The sequence below is a fragment of the Microcebus murinus genome, chromosome 14 (assembly GCF_040939455.1).
Source record: "Microcebus murinus isolate Inina chromosome 14, M.murinus_Inina_mat1.0, whole genome shotgun sequence".
Taxonomy (NCBI): domain Eukaryota; kingdom Metazoa; phylum Chordata; class Mammalia; order Primates; family Cheirogaleidae; genus Microcebus; species Microcebus murinus.
The window spans coordinates 49327937-49342803 of NC_134117.1; the positions used below are offsets into that span (position 1 = coordinate 49327937).

The 14867-nt window shown below is 33.3% G+C and overlaps 1 protein-coding gene across 2 annotated transcripts in view; it reads right to left on the bottom strand.

Moving 5' to 3' along the window:
- CTNNA3 (catenin alpha 3) overlaps positions 1-14867 on the bottom strand; it is a 1492617-nt gene that overhangs the window by 214101 nt on the left and 1263649 nt on the right. The window lies entirely within an intron of this gene.

A 14867-nucleotide genomic window follows, 5' to 3' on the forward strand; every position in this document is an offset into this window, starting at 1 on the left:
CTATATTCTTGTGTATAGATACACATACGTGTATTTTTTTTTCTTGGATAGTTCCCATTTCAGCCATTTTGTTATAATTTTTAAATTTTGAATTGCATTGATTCACTTACACATAATTTTTTTTCAATCAAATAGGGATCAAATATCCAGTATTTATAGGATATAAAACTAGCTTAAAGGGAAGGCTGACTCTTGGAATACATGGATTCTACTCGGTCAACTGTGGGTCTTGAGTATGTTGGGTTTTGGTATAGAAGGGGGTCCTGGAACCAATCCCTATACTGAGGGTCGATTGTATTATAGGTTAAAAAGTACATTGATACATGCTATCACCTTTGTTCTTCATTGCAGTCCAAATAGAAAACATAAACTTTGTTATATCTCATTTAGCAAATAAGAAATTGAAGCTATGAATTTAAGTGATTTACCTAAAATTACACAAACAAGCAGTAGTAATGCTTGGCCTAAAACACCAAGTCAAATAAAATATACGTAATGGTAACTAATTGCCCCAAGAAGGACAAACAAGGCAAAGGGTTTCACTTTCAACAAGAACTTATTGGGTACCAGCCTACATTCCCTTTGCTAGAAGCTACATGTTACCTTATTTTGCCCCAACAATCACTCTATGACCCTATGTGGCAGCTGTGATCCCAACCCTACAGAATTAACACACATACAAACACATCCCCCAAAGCTGAGGCTGTGAGATGTTAAATGACTTTCTCCCCATACTCAAACTTCTCCTAGAACATCATGCAAAGAGTGTACATGTCTCTTTTCCTCAATAATCGAGAGAACAGAATAAGAAAGACGTAGATGATGAAGACTAGAATTAGTAACTTATATTAAGATACAAGGAAAATAGAGTTGAGGTAAAACAGATAAATGCAGTGTAGGGATATATATTTAACAGAAAGTAAATATCATTGAACACCAAGTGGATAGGGGTGTAGATACCTCTAAAGAGTCAGGGTGAAGAATTACTTTGCGAGCTGCTAACACAAGTAACAAAGGTGCGGAGCTTGAGAGATCTGGTGGAGACGCCTGCTCTTGAGGTGAAGAGGGTGTTGTGAATGAACGTGATTTTGTATGTCTGAGTTCTTCTAAGCTAACCAGTCTCAAAGGAAACCATACGGTTGCAGTTGGCTAATCTTGCTGTACTTTAATTTGTCTCCCAGGTGCTGGCACCCTAGTGGGAACACTGAGGATTCATTAGCAGTATTTATTTAAAGAACCACAAAAAATGCCATTATTCAGAAATTTCTAATGAAAATGCCTAGCAACAAGAGAATTATCAGGGGTTAAACCAGGATGATGTTGACCCCAAAGGAAAACACATTTTCAAATTTAGTTAGGCTGACAATTCTACAATAGTCTAACACAAGCATGAGCTCAAGAATTCTTTGGAGTTCCATTCAGCTTTTCTAATTAGGTGATTTCTCTATCACAGTCAGCTGCATGTTAATCATAAAATGTGAACGGGTTCATTTTGTGAACTTCAGGAAACCTAATTGGTGATAATCACTATAATTGTAAAGAAATTTGCAGAGCTGTTCCATTGTGGCCTTGGTATTGGCTTTAAAACAAGTTCATTAGCTCTGTGTGTGTGTGTGTGCATGTGCACATGCACATATGTTTGTGAAAAAGTATATATACAATTAGATGAAAAGGAAAAGAAATTCTTAAGGAAATGTGACAGATAACGGTTTGCAAGTAAAGACAAAGAGAAAGGATAATGCTTCTGAAAACAATAACTTAAATGCACAAATGGAGGCTTACGTAAACCCTGTTCTGACCTTATGTATATGAAATATTTTTAAATCGCTGAAGTTTTCAGAAACTGTAAATAGTTTCTTATGAAAAAAAGATGTTCTTAAAGGGAACTCTTGAATTTAGAGAACTGAGCAAAGAGAGCTCAGATAGTAACATGTAATTCTCTAAAAGTCTTAAATGTATATAAAATTCACAACATACAAAGAATGCCTGTGCCCTGCCCCCTTAAATTCATAAGTTGAAATCTTACCACCAGGGTTATAGTACCGTGTTTACCAGAAAATAAGACCTACCCATAAAATAAGCCCTAGCAGAATGTCTAAGCATTTGCACAATATAAGCCCTACCCAGAAAATAAGACCTAGTGATGGGCGTGGTTACACAGCGTATCTGCACAACCCATGCATTTCCTTGTGGAGCGGTAAAGAAGATGAGCAGCCCTTCTCATCTGCCCCATGAGAGCTCTATTGCTCGGCATGAGAGATTGGGGCCAATGGTTCTAAAGGAAATAGAGTCGCAAGAAATTCAGGATGGAATTCGGGGTTTCGAGAGTTATGATGATGTTCCAGAAGAAGAGAACTTAACTATATTTGAATAAATGTAGATTGTTGTACCGTACTTAAAAAAAATAACACATCCCCAGAACATAAGCCCTAGGGTGTCTTCGTGAGGAAAAATAAATAGAAGACCCTGTCTTATTTTGGGGAAAACACGGTATTAGGAGCTGAGGTCTTTAGAAGGTGATTAGGTCATGAGGGCAGACTGCTCATGAATGGGATGAGTGCCCATATAAAAGAGGCCCCAGAGAGCCAGCATGAGAGGATAGCTAGCAGGTGCCATCTTTGAACCAGAAAGCAGAACCTCACCAGACACTGAATCTGCCTTCGTCTTGAACTTCTCAGCCTTCAGAACGGTGAGAAATAAATTTCTGTTGTTTATAAGCTACCCAGTTTAGGGTATTTTATTATAGCAGCCCAAATGGACTAAGGCAGAGGCTTATATAAACCCTGTTCTGACCTTATGTATGTAAAATATTTTTAAATTCTTGAAGTCTTCAGAAACTGCAAATAGTTTCTTATGAAAAAAAGGTGTTCTGACTTAAAAGGAACTCTTGAACTTATAGAACTGAGCAAAGAGAGCTTAGATAGTAACTTATAACTCTCTAAAGTCTTAAATTCATGCAAAACTCACAAGGCAGAATAAACGTACACCCACACACACAACCTAAATCTAAGCAGTTACTACTTAAAACCTGAATGTTTTGAGGAAGTATCCCTGACAATTCTGAAAGTTTTTAAACTTTTCCTGACTTCTTTATTTTGACTGAAATACAAATATATTTAAAACAATCTTTTTATATAATAAACTGAAGAAAAATAATATAGAATTTTCTAAATTTCCTGATTATTTTAAGATTGAGAGTAAAAATGAGAAAATATTTTTTTAAAATTAAGAAAATAACCAATTTTGATTTATTAGGTTCAATAAGTGAGTGAAAACATATATCTAAAATCTACCAGATGGCCTGGCATGATGGCTCACTTCTGTAATCCTAGCACTCTGGGAGGCCGAGGCAGGTGGATCGCTCAAAGTCAGGAGTTCGAAACCAGCCTGAGCAAGAGTGAAACCCCATCTCTACTAAAAATAAAAAAATATATATAATTGATCAACTAAAAATATATAGAAAAAATTAGCCAGGCATGGTGGTGCATGCCTGTAGTCCCAGCCACTTGGGAGGCTAAGACAGGATCACTGAGCCCAGCAATTTGAGGTTGTTGTGAGCTAGGCTGATGTCACAGCACTGTAGCCCAGGCAACAGAGTGAGACTCTGTCTCAAATAAATAAATAAAATCCACTAGATTTTTAAATTTTATTTTATGAAAAGATCTATTTTTCAGAGAAGAAAATATCACAATTTTTGGAGAAAAAAACACCAATAAATTTCTCTTTCTGAATTCTAAATAATAAAAAGTGATTCTTTTAATAATTTTTTTAAATGAGCTTTGCAACATATTGCTCATCCTAGACTACATAATGTTACCATTCTAGTTACAAACTGATGCAGTTATTTTATGCTAAACATGCAAAAACATAAGTGAACATTATATATGAATGGTCTACTGACTATATACATATTTTAAATATTGTATGATTTACAAAGGATCTAGTCAGAAGTAGGTCATTTTGATAAAAAGAGTCTTCAGAACACGGATGAGTAATTCAAAATTTATGCATAATCTAAACATTTTAATTACTTATAAAATAAGTACAGAAACACTTTCAATTATTAGTTTAAGCTACAATTAAATTGGATTGTTGATAAAAATTTAGTTTAAGGAAATATTTCAATAAAGTAATTTTTTATGCCTGGCTAACATGTTTCTTTTGTTTTGTTTTATTTATTTATCTATTTATCTATCTATCTATCTATCTATCTATTTATTTATTTATTTATTTATTTATTGAGACAGGGTCTTGCTCTGTTGCCCAGGCTAGAGTGCAGTGATGTCATCATAGCTCACTGCAACCTCAAACTCCTGGGTTTAAGTGATCCTCCCACCTAAGCCTCCTGAGTAGCTGGGACTACAGGCACATATCAGCATACCTGGCTAATTTTTCTTTTCTTTTCTTTTTTGTAGAGATGGGGTCTCACTATGTTGCCCAGGCTGGTCTCAAACTCCTAGCCTCAAGCAATCCTCTTGCATCAGCCTACCAAAGTGCTAGGATTACAGGCACAAGCCACTATGCCTGACCACTTTTATTTTAATTATACAATACTGGAATTATTGATACAAAAATCCTGCTATTTTATTTTGTAACCTTTTTTTGCGGTTATGTTTAACTTGGAATCTGTTTCTCAACTTTTCTAGTTATGCATGTAAACACAATTCTTAAAAACTAAATATAAATTAACTTACCTTTTATAAAATAAAAATAAATTTGCAGGACTTTTGCTGCTAGGAAGATATATTAGGTGTTCATTTGTCTATTCCTCTTATTAAGTACAACATAAAACTAAAACCTTGAAATGGATGAGAATGCACACACACACATATATTTTTTAAGAGTTCTTAAACTTGACAGCAAAAGCATACTCCATAAAAAGAAAAATAGATAAACTAGATTTAATCAAAATTAAAATATTTTAGTCTATAAAGGACTCTGTTAAAAGCATAAAAAAGCAAGCTACAGACTTGAAGCACATATTTGCAAACCATACAATCAATAAAGGGCTAATATCTAGACAGGGGTCCTCAAACTTTTTAAACAGGGAGCCAGTTCACTGTCCCTCAGACTGCTGGAGGGCCATTGGAGAGTGCTGCACATATTCTACACATGCGCACTGTGGGCCCTGGATGAATCAGCTGCTAAGCAGGACAGGCAGTGGTGGCAAAAACACCCAGCAGGCCGGACATCGGCAGGCTGCATGTGGCCCACAAGCCGTAGTTTGAGGACGCCTACGAATATATAAAGAGATCTCTCAAAACTTAATATTAAGAAAAAAAAAATCCCATTGGAAAATGAATAAAAGATATGAGCAGACATTTCACCAAAGGATATACAGATGGCAAATAAACATACGAAAATATGTTCGCCATCTTCAGCCATTAGGCAACTGCAAATTAGAACTACATGAAATGTCACTACATACCTATCAGAATGATAAAAATACATAATAGGGACAACATCTAATGCTGGTGGTGATACAGAGAAACTGTATCACTTAAACATGGATAATTAGAATGTAAAATGAAAATGGTACTGTCATCTTAGAAAACACGTCATTTTTTAAAACAACTAAACATGCAACTACTACATAATCTACTAATTGCCTTCTAGGAATTTATCCTATAGAAATTGAAAGCTATGATCACACAAAAACATGTATGTGAATTTTTATAGCAGCTTAATTAATAATAGCCTCAATCTGGAGGCCATCCCAGTGCACTTTAATGGTTGAATGCTTAAACAGACTGTGGTGCATCCATACCATGGAATTCTACTTAGCAATTACAAAGACTAAACTACTGATAGATGTAAGAACCTGGATGAATCTCCAGAGAATTATGCTGTGTGGAAAAACAAAACAATCCTAAAAAGTTACATACTGTATGATTCCATTTATATAACATTCTCAACGTGGCGAGATTATAGAAATAGAGAATAGATTAATGGTTAAGGCCACTGGTTAAGGAAGGGTTGGCGGAAAGTATGTGTGGCTATAAAAGGTCAACAGGAGGGATCTTTTCAGCGATGGAAATGTTCTGTATCATGACTGCATCAATAACATTTCTTGGTTGTGACATTGTTCTATAGCTTTGTAACACAGTATCATTGGGGGAAGCCAGTTAAAGGACACATAAGATCTCTCCGTAGTTTTCATAAATGCATGTGAATCTACAGTTATCTCAAAATAAATAGATCGATTTAAAAATAAATGAATAAATAAGTAATTTGCAATCTCTGGAAGAATATCCACAAAGGTGGTCGCAAAGGATAGCTCTTCTAGGTATTGGACATTTTTTTCTATTTTTTATTTGTACTTTTTAGTTTTTCTACAGTGAATTTTTATATTGCTTTGGTAATAAGGAAAAGGAAACCCAATATCATTTCAATCTAAAATATCTTTTAGTTATAGCCACATCCCTCTGTTCACATTAATACAAAGTTCTGTATGTGAAAGACAACTTTTAAATTCACCATCTATTATGAAAGATTTTAACCTGTGGCCAGTGTATTTTATGACTAGAGTATAAACTTGTAATTTGAATGAAGAGGATGGGTTGCATAGAAGTGCCAGCCTTACTTTTTTTCTATCCTAGGTACTCTTAGATCCATTAACATTTACCAAAAATTAAATTTGCTTTTAGAACTTAAAAGTGTTAGTTCTGAACCTTAGAGATCCTAACCTAATGGCAGCATATTATGGCTTTATGCTGCCAATTAGATAAAAGCAACACTGGGAATCATTACATATCACTTTTGCTTGTCTGGAAGACTGTGTGCGTGCACATACACACATGGACATGCTTCTAATTTCTGCAAAAGATAACTGCTAGTTCTTTAGAAAACTGCTGGCCTATTTTCAAAAGCTGAAAATGAGCTGGAGCCCAGTGCTCAACACCAGAAATCAAGAGGCAATTTAAGTGATGGTAACAGAAGGTTTTAGTGAATACAAAAGATGAAATAGAAGGAAGCTGGATAAAGATAATTCTGTTCCAGAATCCAAAAAGCAAGAGAAAATAAAGAAGTTAGAGGTCAGTACCATTGAGTAGGGAATGGTTTTGTAGCTTTAATTGATTCTGCAGGCTCCTAGAGGGATTTAACTTTTTTTGGAAACATAAAGGTATAGGGCATAAGCAGAAAATATATATCAGATACAAAACCACTAGTTATCCCAGAATGCATGTCAAACAGTAATGTAATTAAATTCTAGAACGCTCAAGGAAAATTCTTCAAAGTTGCCTTCTTGCAGTCCTCTAAAGAAATCGCCTTTGCATATGCCCTGGGAACCCCATGTTTTCATGGGCAATATGGCAGTGCTTGTCAGTCTGAAAAGATTATTCTAAGAAGTAATGTAAGTTTGTAAACTATTAAACCTTAAATGATTGTCAAAATGTTGTCACCTTCCTTATCAGATCTCCCTAAAACTATGGAGAGTGCTTAGGCTGAAGCTAAGGTAGGCTCAAAGTAAAACATTGCTGTGCGCTGTGATTCAAGTTACTTGGAGAATTTACTTTGTGCCTAAATTCTGTTTAGTGGTAGGTCTGCCATCTAGTGGCCGCTTAAATAAGTACAAGGTGTGATCATAAATTAAAGACCTTATGAAAATGTCAAGTCTTCCAAATGGACCATTTTCCGGTCTAAGTGTAAACAAGCAAAAAGGATTTTACTGGTAGTGGAAAATTTTTATTCAGGACTTAAAGATAAGACTGCAGATTTAAAACACTGGGAGTACAAAAGCTAGTTAAAAACAATTCTTTTATATTTATGCAATCTTAAAAATAAGAAATTTATATTTATAAACTATCACTGAATTTAAATGAAAAAAAGCAACTGTTGTGTTAATTATATTTTCACCTCATTATCCTTTATTTTGATCACATGTTTATCTTTTCTATTACTTAATTTAAATGATGAAATAAATTTTCTTCAGCACTTAGATTTGTGCTGTCAATTTGCAAAAGAATCAACAGTTATTAAATAAAATATATACATAGTTTCAGAATTTGAACTCTAAAATATAAAATTATGATATTGTTCACCTTCATCTGCTATAAGAACTTTGGGGGCTTTATTATTATGGTTGTTTTATTTTTTAATAGAAGTGACAAGTAATGCTAGGCCTTCCATGCTCATTCTCCTGGCAAAATTTTTAGAGCTATTTGTCCAAAGATACACACTTCCACCCTCAGTTCCTTTGAGAGTACTAACCTTAAAGATTATATTTCTACAATCCTGTATATCTTATTCACACAACTGAAAATGACATTTACATAATGCCTAAGAAGTATATACTAGCCCTGCACAGTGGCTCACACCAATAGTCCCAGTTACTTGGGAGGCTGAGGCAAGATGATTGTTTGAGGCCAGGAGTTAGAAACCAGCCTGGGTAGCATAGTGAGACCCCATCTCTTAAAAAAAAAAAAAAAAAAATTAGCTGGGCATGGTGGCACATGCCTGTAGTCTCAGTTACTTGAGAGGCTGAGGCAAGAGAAGCACTTGAGCCCAGGAGTTCCAGGTTACAGTGAAACAGTAAGCTATGATTGTGTCACTGCACTTCGCTTCAGCCTGGGAGACAGAGTTAGACCCTGTCTTTAAATAAAGAAAGAAAGGGCCATTTCTGGGCTGATCGCTCAAGGTCAGGAGTTCGAAACCAGCCTGAGCAAGAGCAAGACCCCGTCTCTACTAAAAATAGAAAGAAATTAATTGGCCAACTAAAAATATATAGAAAAAAATTAGCCGGGCATGGTGGCATATGCCTGTAGTCCCAGCTATTCGGGAGGCTGAGGAAGTAGGATTGCTTGAGTCCAGTAGTTTGAGGTTGCTGTGAGCTAAGCTGACACCACAGCACTCTAGCCTGGGCAAGAGAGTGAGACTCTGTCTCAAAAAAATAAAGTAAGGAAGAAAGAAAGAAAGAAAAAGAATTATGATCAATACACTGTAAGAAATATACAACTAAGCTAAATTCATAAAACAAATGTACAATATTCACATTTCATTATTATACTTGTTATTTTTATTTGTTTTCTTGGTTGATATGCTTAAGAAGAGATTAGATCTACCTCCAAATTATTGTTCTTTGACATTGTAACCAGATATAGTAAAGCCATTTAAATTAATAATATTAAAATCCAGCAACCATTAGGCATGTTTTTCATTATTGTTGCATCCAGTTGATTTCCCTGTAGGCTTATTAATACTTGAAATAACAAGATGGCATTACATTGTTCAAACTGGAAATACAGGTAATTTTGTAACTGCTAATATAGTATAAAAGTGTCCTATGATAATCCACAAACCCCATACTATAAAAACAGGCTGAGTGTTGTTGATAGCCTAACAGGTATTTGCAAATCACAGGCAAAATAGTGAAACAATATCCTCATCTATCTTCTTAATCCTTGATTTTGTGAGGTCTATATTTATTTTTAATTCATAAATATAACCTTTTACAACCAAGTAAGGGAGCTTCAATATCATGAATCATCTCTAATTTAAGGTATGCATGTTCATACACTTGCTGGTGGATACACTTATTTCTAAACTGACATATCTCGTGTGATTCTTAAGACTAATTATGCAAGACCCATTCTGTTTTAGAATACAGCATTCCAATGTGTGGACTTTTCTTTTTCTATTCAATCTGTCTAGTTTTCTAACATCATGGCCAAACTCCCAGGATCATATGCCAAAAACAAATTTTTTAAACATGATTTCTTTCAAAAGAAATGATTTAAAACTCCTAAATGAAAGAAAAAAGTTCTTACTCATGGAATAGCAAAATCAGTCACAAGATTGAAACCATGATCTCTAATAAATAAAATTTAACTTATTACTGTGTTATGTGTCACAGACACCCTCGGCCAAATTCATGAAGGGTAATATAACATTAAATGTGCATTTTCTTTAAACCACATTCTGATAAAATGGGCCCTGGCTAGGGAATCTGGCTCCAGAAGCCTCACCCAGTAAAGTGCTCACTTCCACTGAGGGCTGTTTACCCAATTTCCTTGGAGAGGAGGGAAAGAATACATCAGAAAAGGGGATCTCTTTTCCAAAAACATAAGATGGATATCATACCTACTAAAGAAAGAACACTTAGAGAAATGTATGAAACAAATCTTAAGACAGTCCATGCTCTAGCACAGAGTTTGGACCTTACAACACAAGAGCCAAATCTAGCCCTCCATCTGTTTTGTAAACAAAATTTTATTGTAAATAAAGTTCAGTGGACACAACCATATCCATTTGTTTCCATATTATATATAACTTCTGTCTCATTTTGTTTACTGTGCTCTTTGTATGAGATGCTCATTTTTTTTCTACTCCATTTAGCAAAATCCCACCTATCCTGAAGGTATAACTTTACATAAAAAGAATTAAATTATATATATTTTTACATTTAACATTGTTTCTGAGATCTACTGATGCTTCTGATCATAAGTGTGGTTTGTTAATTTCAACTTTTTAACCCTTACAGGGTACTGTTATATAAATAAATGACAATTTATCTTACTGCCAAAGGGCATTTGTTTCTGGTTTAAGACTTTGATTTTTGCTCAAAGAAGAACATTCTTCTGATTTGCGAATGCAACAGTTTCTCTAGATTAGTTATCTAAATATTGATTTGGTTTTCAGGTGCAATCATATGTTGATATTGCACCTTAGGTGATAGAAAGGCATAAAGTTTTATATTAGGAATTTGTCTAAAAGCAGAAGATTTCATATATTTTTATTCACAGAACTTGTTCTCCTATGCAATACTGGCTTAGAAAACATCTGATATTGTGACTGGTTGTTTTTTTTTATTTGTTTTTGTGTTGGTTAGTATTGAATGGAATCTTTTGTGGTTTTTGTTAATACCAAGCATCTTTTCCCATCATTAATGACCATGTATGTGTCATCTTCTAGAAAATGCCTATTATATTTTTGGCTTTCTCCCCTCAGTTTGTTTGTCTTCTTGCCTTATTGAACCGAAGGTGTTTTTTTATATATTCTAGAAACTAGCTCTTTGTAAATTATATGTTGCAAATATATTGTCTTGCTTTATGATATCTCTTTTCCCTCTAGGTATTGCATCTTTTATAAAAGAAATTTTTAATTTGAATGTAGTTAAACTTACTTATATTTTCCTTATGTTATATGATATCTTGTTTACTAAAACTTTCTCTACCCCAAGGCAATATAGGTTGTTCCATATCATATTCCCAAAATGTTAATTCATCTGGAATTTAGTATTATATATCTTTCAAGATAGATAAATAATTCCCTTTATATACAAATAGCCAATTTTTTAGTATTTACTGGGAAGTCTATCTTTCCCTATTGTTTTATAATGTTAACTCTACATTATAAATTGTTCCCATATATACAAGAATATTTTTCTGAACTCTATTATTTTAGATTGTTCTAATTGGAACAATGTGACAGTATTTTAATCTTTTAATTCTGCCATTATTTCCTTTATATATTTTGAGTTAATGTTGTGTCACAATTACAAACATAAAATGTTATATCTGCATGTCAAATCTAACCTTTTTCATTATGAATTGACTCTATTCATACTTTTTATTCTTCCTAATGCATTTTGTCCTATAGTTTTTAAAATATAACTACATGAGTATTATTATGAGTCATGTTCATGAGAAATAGCTTTATTCATATCTTAACTTTTAATCTTTGTATGCAGAGAAATCTATATGTGAAACATTTTTGCTACAAATTAGACTGTTGTTGAATATATACTTGAACACTATTTTTCGTGGCCTTTCTATAACCTTTCTGAATGTAGTCATTATTGTCATGCCCCACATGACTGTGTGCATAGCACTTCCCACTAGAGAAAGTTCTTGACTGGGTACAACATAGGTAGGTTTCCTTCCCATTGAATCTTCTAAATTAGTTGATTATTAATTTAAAAACAACTCACTAATTGAGGGTTTTTTATATTATCAATAAAAATTAGGTAAGGAAATAGAAAGAGCACCACTTTTATATAACATAATTAGTAGATACAAGATGGCAGACGCCATAGAGAAAACATTAATCTAGAACAATATTAAATAAAAGTTTTTGGTAGATTGCTGACTATACTTGTATAACTGTGCCCACTTAATAGTCATAGTTAGAATACTTGAAAACATAGAATTGAAGGAATATTACTTGATCTGCAAATAACAAAAGAAAATATTGGGATGAGCTAGTCAAAGTGGTATAAGAGTTCATGAAAATAAATAATGCATTTTCAAAAATTCATATATTGATATTGCACCTTAGGTGATAGAAAGGTATAAAGTTTGACATCAGGAATTTGTCTAAAAGCACAAGATATTTGATATATTTTTATTTACAAAGCTTGTTCTCCTATCCAAATTTTGCCTAAAATGTTAATACCTTAGTGAATCTAATAAATTTCAAAGTCCTAGGATCCTGTATCTTTTCAGCTTTAGAGAAATAATTGAAATCAAATGTCTCACTCTATTATTTAATAAAGAAAAAAAGTCTGTCTAAAGTTTACATGCTAAATAATGAAAAAAAAATATGAATCATATTTTGAAAATGTTTTGAAGAGTAGTTTTTGATTTTTAAAAATCTCTTATCTAGGTGATATTTATTAGAACCTGAATAAAGTATAATAGCAATGTGAATGTGTATGCTTATATTCATATTCACACATATACACACATATTTATCTACATATGCACATATATTTACACACACATATACACATAAAAATTATATGTTCAGTAAGTACAAAGTTACAGTTAAGAGGAGTGTTTTATTGCATAGTAGGGTGACAATAGTCAACAATAGTGTGTTGTATGGCTTAAAATAGCTAGAAGAGAAGATTTGGAATGTTCTCATCACAAAGAAATGACAGGTTTTTGAAGTGATAGATATGCTAATTGTGCCGATATGATCATTACACAATGTGTATATGTGACAAAATGTCACACTGTACCCCATAAATATTCACAATTGTTATGTGATAATTAAAAACAAAATAAAGTGTGTGTATATGTGTTTTGCAAAACTTAGGGATTTAGAGTAAAAATCAAACTTTTGGAAAAATTCACTATGATGTCTAGTCAATGTTATAATTTAAATCTTAAACAAAAGATTAACATGATAAATATGCTTAAGAAGTGTATCTCTTCCTGAGATCAAATATGTGTGTGAAAAAAGGAAAAAAATAAAATTAAGAAATGGATCTTTAAAGAAAATCTTCATCATTATCTTAAATACTTGATGAGATAAAGCTCAGTTGAATTAAATTTAAAAAATCCATCTACATCATCATAAGAAATATCAACATTTCATGTGTTAATTAAAGATTTAAAGAATCATCACTGGGGGAATTCTCACACTCTGAAATACATTCATAATTTAAAGAAATAAAACTACCTGAATTCAGGTTATTGTTGAGAATGTGGTTTTCTTCAGTCAAGCAGAAATATTTGGGGCACTTGCTATCAACTGCTTGTATAATTCCAATCAGAGAATAAATCTTAAGGTTTATTCTGGTCAGAAAAATACGCTAGCCAGAGAAGGATGCTGCTGCATAATAGTTAGAAAAGAAATAGAGTAATTTGAATAAAAATCATAAGACAGTGGTGTCATGGAAACAAGAGAATAGTCTATCTCAACAGGAATTGGGGGGTGTCAAAGGAAATATCAAGTAAGGGAAATACTAAAAAAAAATCCATTAGATTTAGCAAAAACGGTGGTCACTAGCTGCCACAGTGTAAGTTGTTATGTTGACATAAGGAGAAAAAGCCATGTCTGATCAGCAAACTTCAGACTCAATGCTGAACTACATACTCTGAAGGAATTACCATCACAGTTATGAACTATAAATTCGTGTTTTAAAGCACTGCCATTGGTGTATAAAAATTCTATCTATAATTATCTCCTATCTAAACTGTCCCTAAAAATAACGCTGTGCTGTATTGTCTAAAATAAGATATAAACCTGATAGAGGCTTCCCAATAAAATTATCTGTTCGTAATTAATTCAGTTATCCTTATTAATTAATGCTCAGCTTCATTTATCCCAGTAGGAAAGCACAATGCACAGCAGATTTCTTTCCAAAAAGTATGGCAACATGTATTGGGCTACCCTCTGTTTGCTAATAATCCATCTCATAGCTCTTGTGAGTGCATAATGCTCATTGAAATCAACAAGAATTATGGGCCCAGAAGTGCTGCAAGGCTAAGTCTTTAATACTCAAGAATATATTATCCATACACAGCCAAATAGCACTTGGATGGTCTGCGAATACAATTATAATAAAACCCATTATGTCATTTCTTTCAGGGAGAAAGAAAAAAATGATGTAAATTTAAATATGGCATATTTTGGAAACAGTATGCTTATGGAATAGCCAGGAGAATTTTCAAAATTTGATTATCTAAAAGCAGGCAATGGTTTTAATGTATGAGTAATGTATTTAGGGGCTACGGTATTGGACTGCATGTATGACCTGGGAGACACTTTTTTAAAATGGCATAATTAACATTCTTAGTGAAATATTTCTATAAAATAATTATGCCTAAATTTCTCAGTAAACTTTTGATGTGGCCAAATGGACAGATTTAAAATATAAACAAATTTACCATTGAATAGAATTTACTTGTGCCAAGAATTTGAAATAGACATGTGTAAAAGCACAATAACACACAGTCTCCTTTGTTAGATTTATAGGGTACACACATCCTATTTTCGGTCATTCTACAAAGGTCCATGTGACATATCTCTGAGCAGCACCTCATTATTCACCAGCTGAAGCCTCGTTATGCTAGACCAGCACTGGGAGGACCAGGTTAATTAAATTTATGTTGAAAATCAGGCTCTATCCTGCCTTTTCC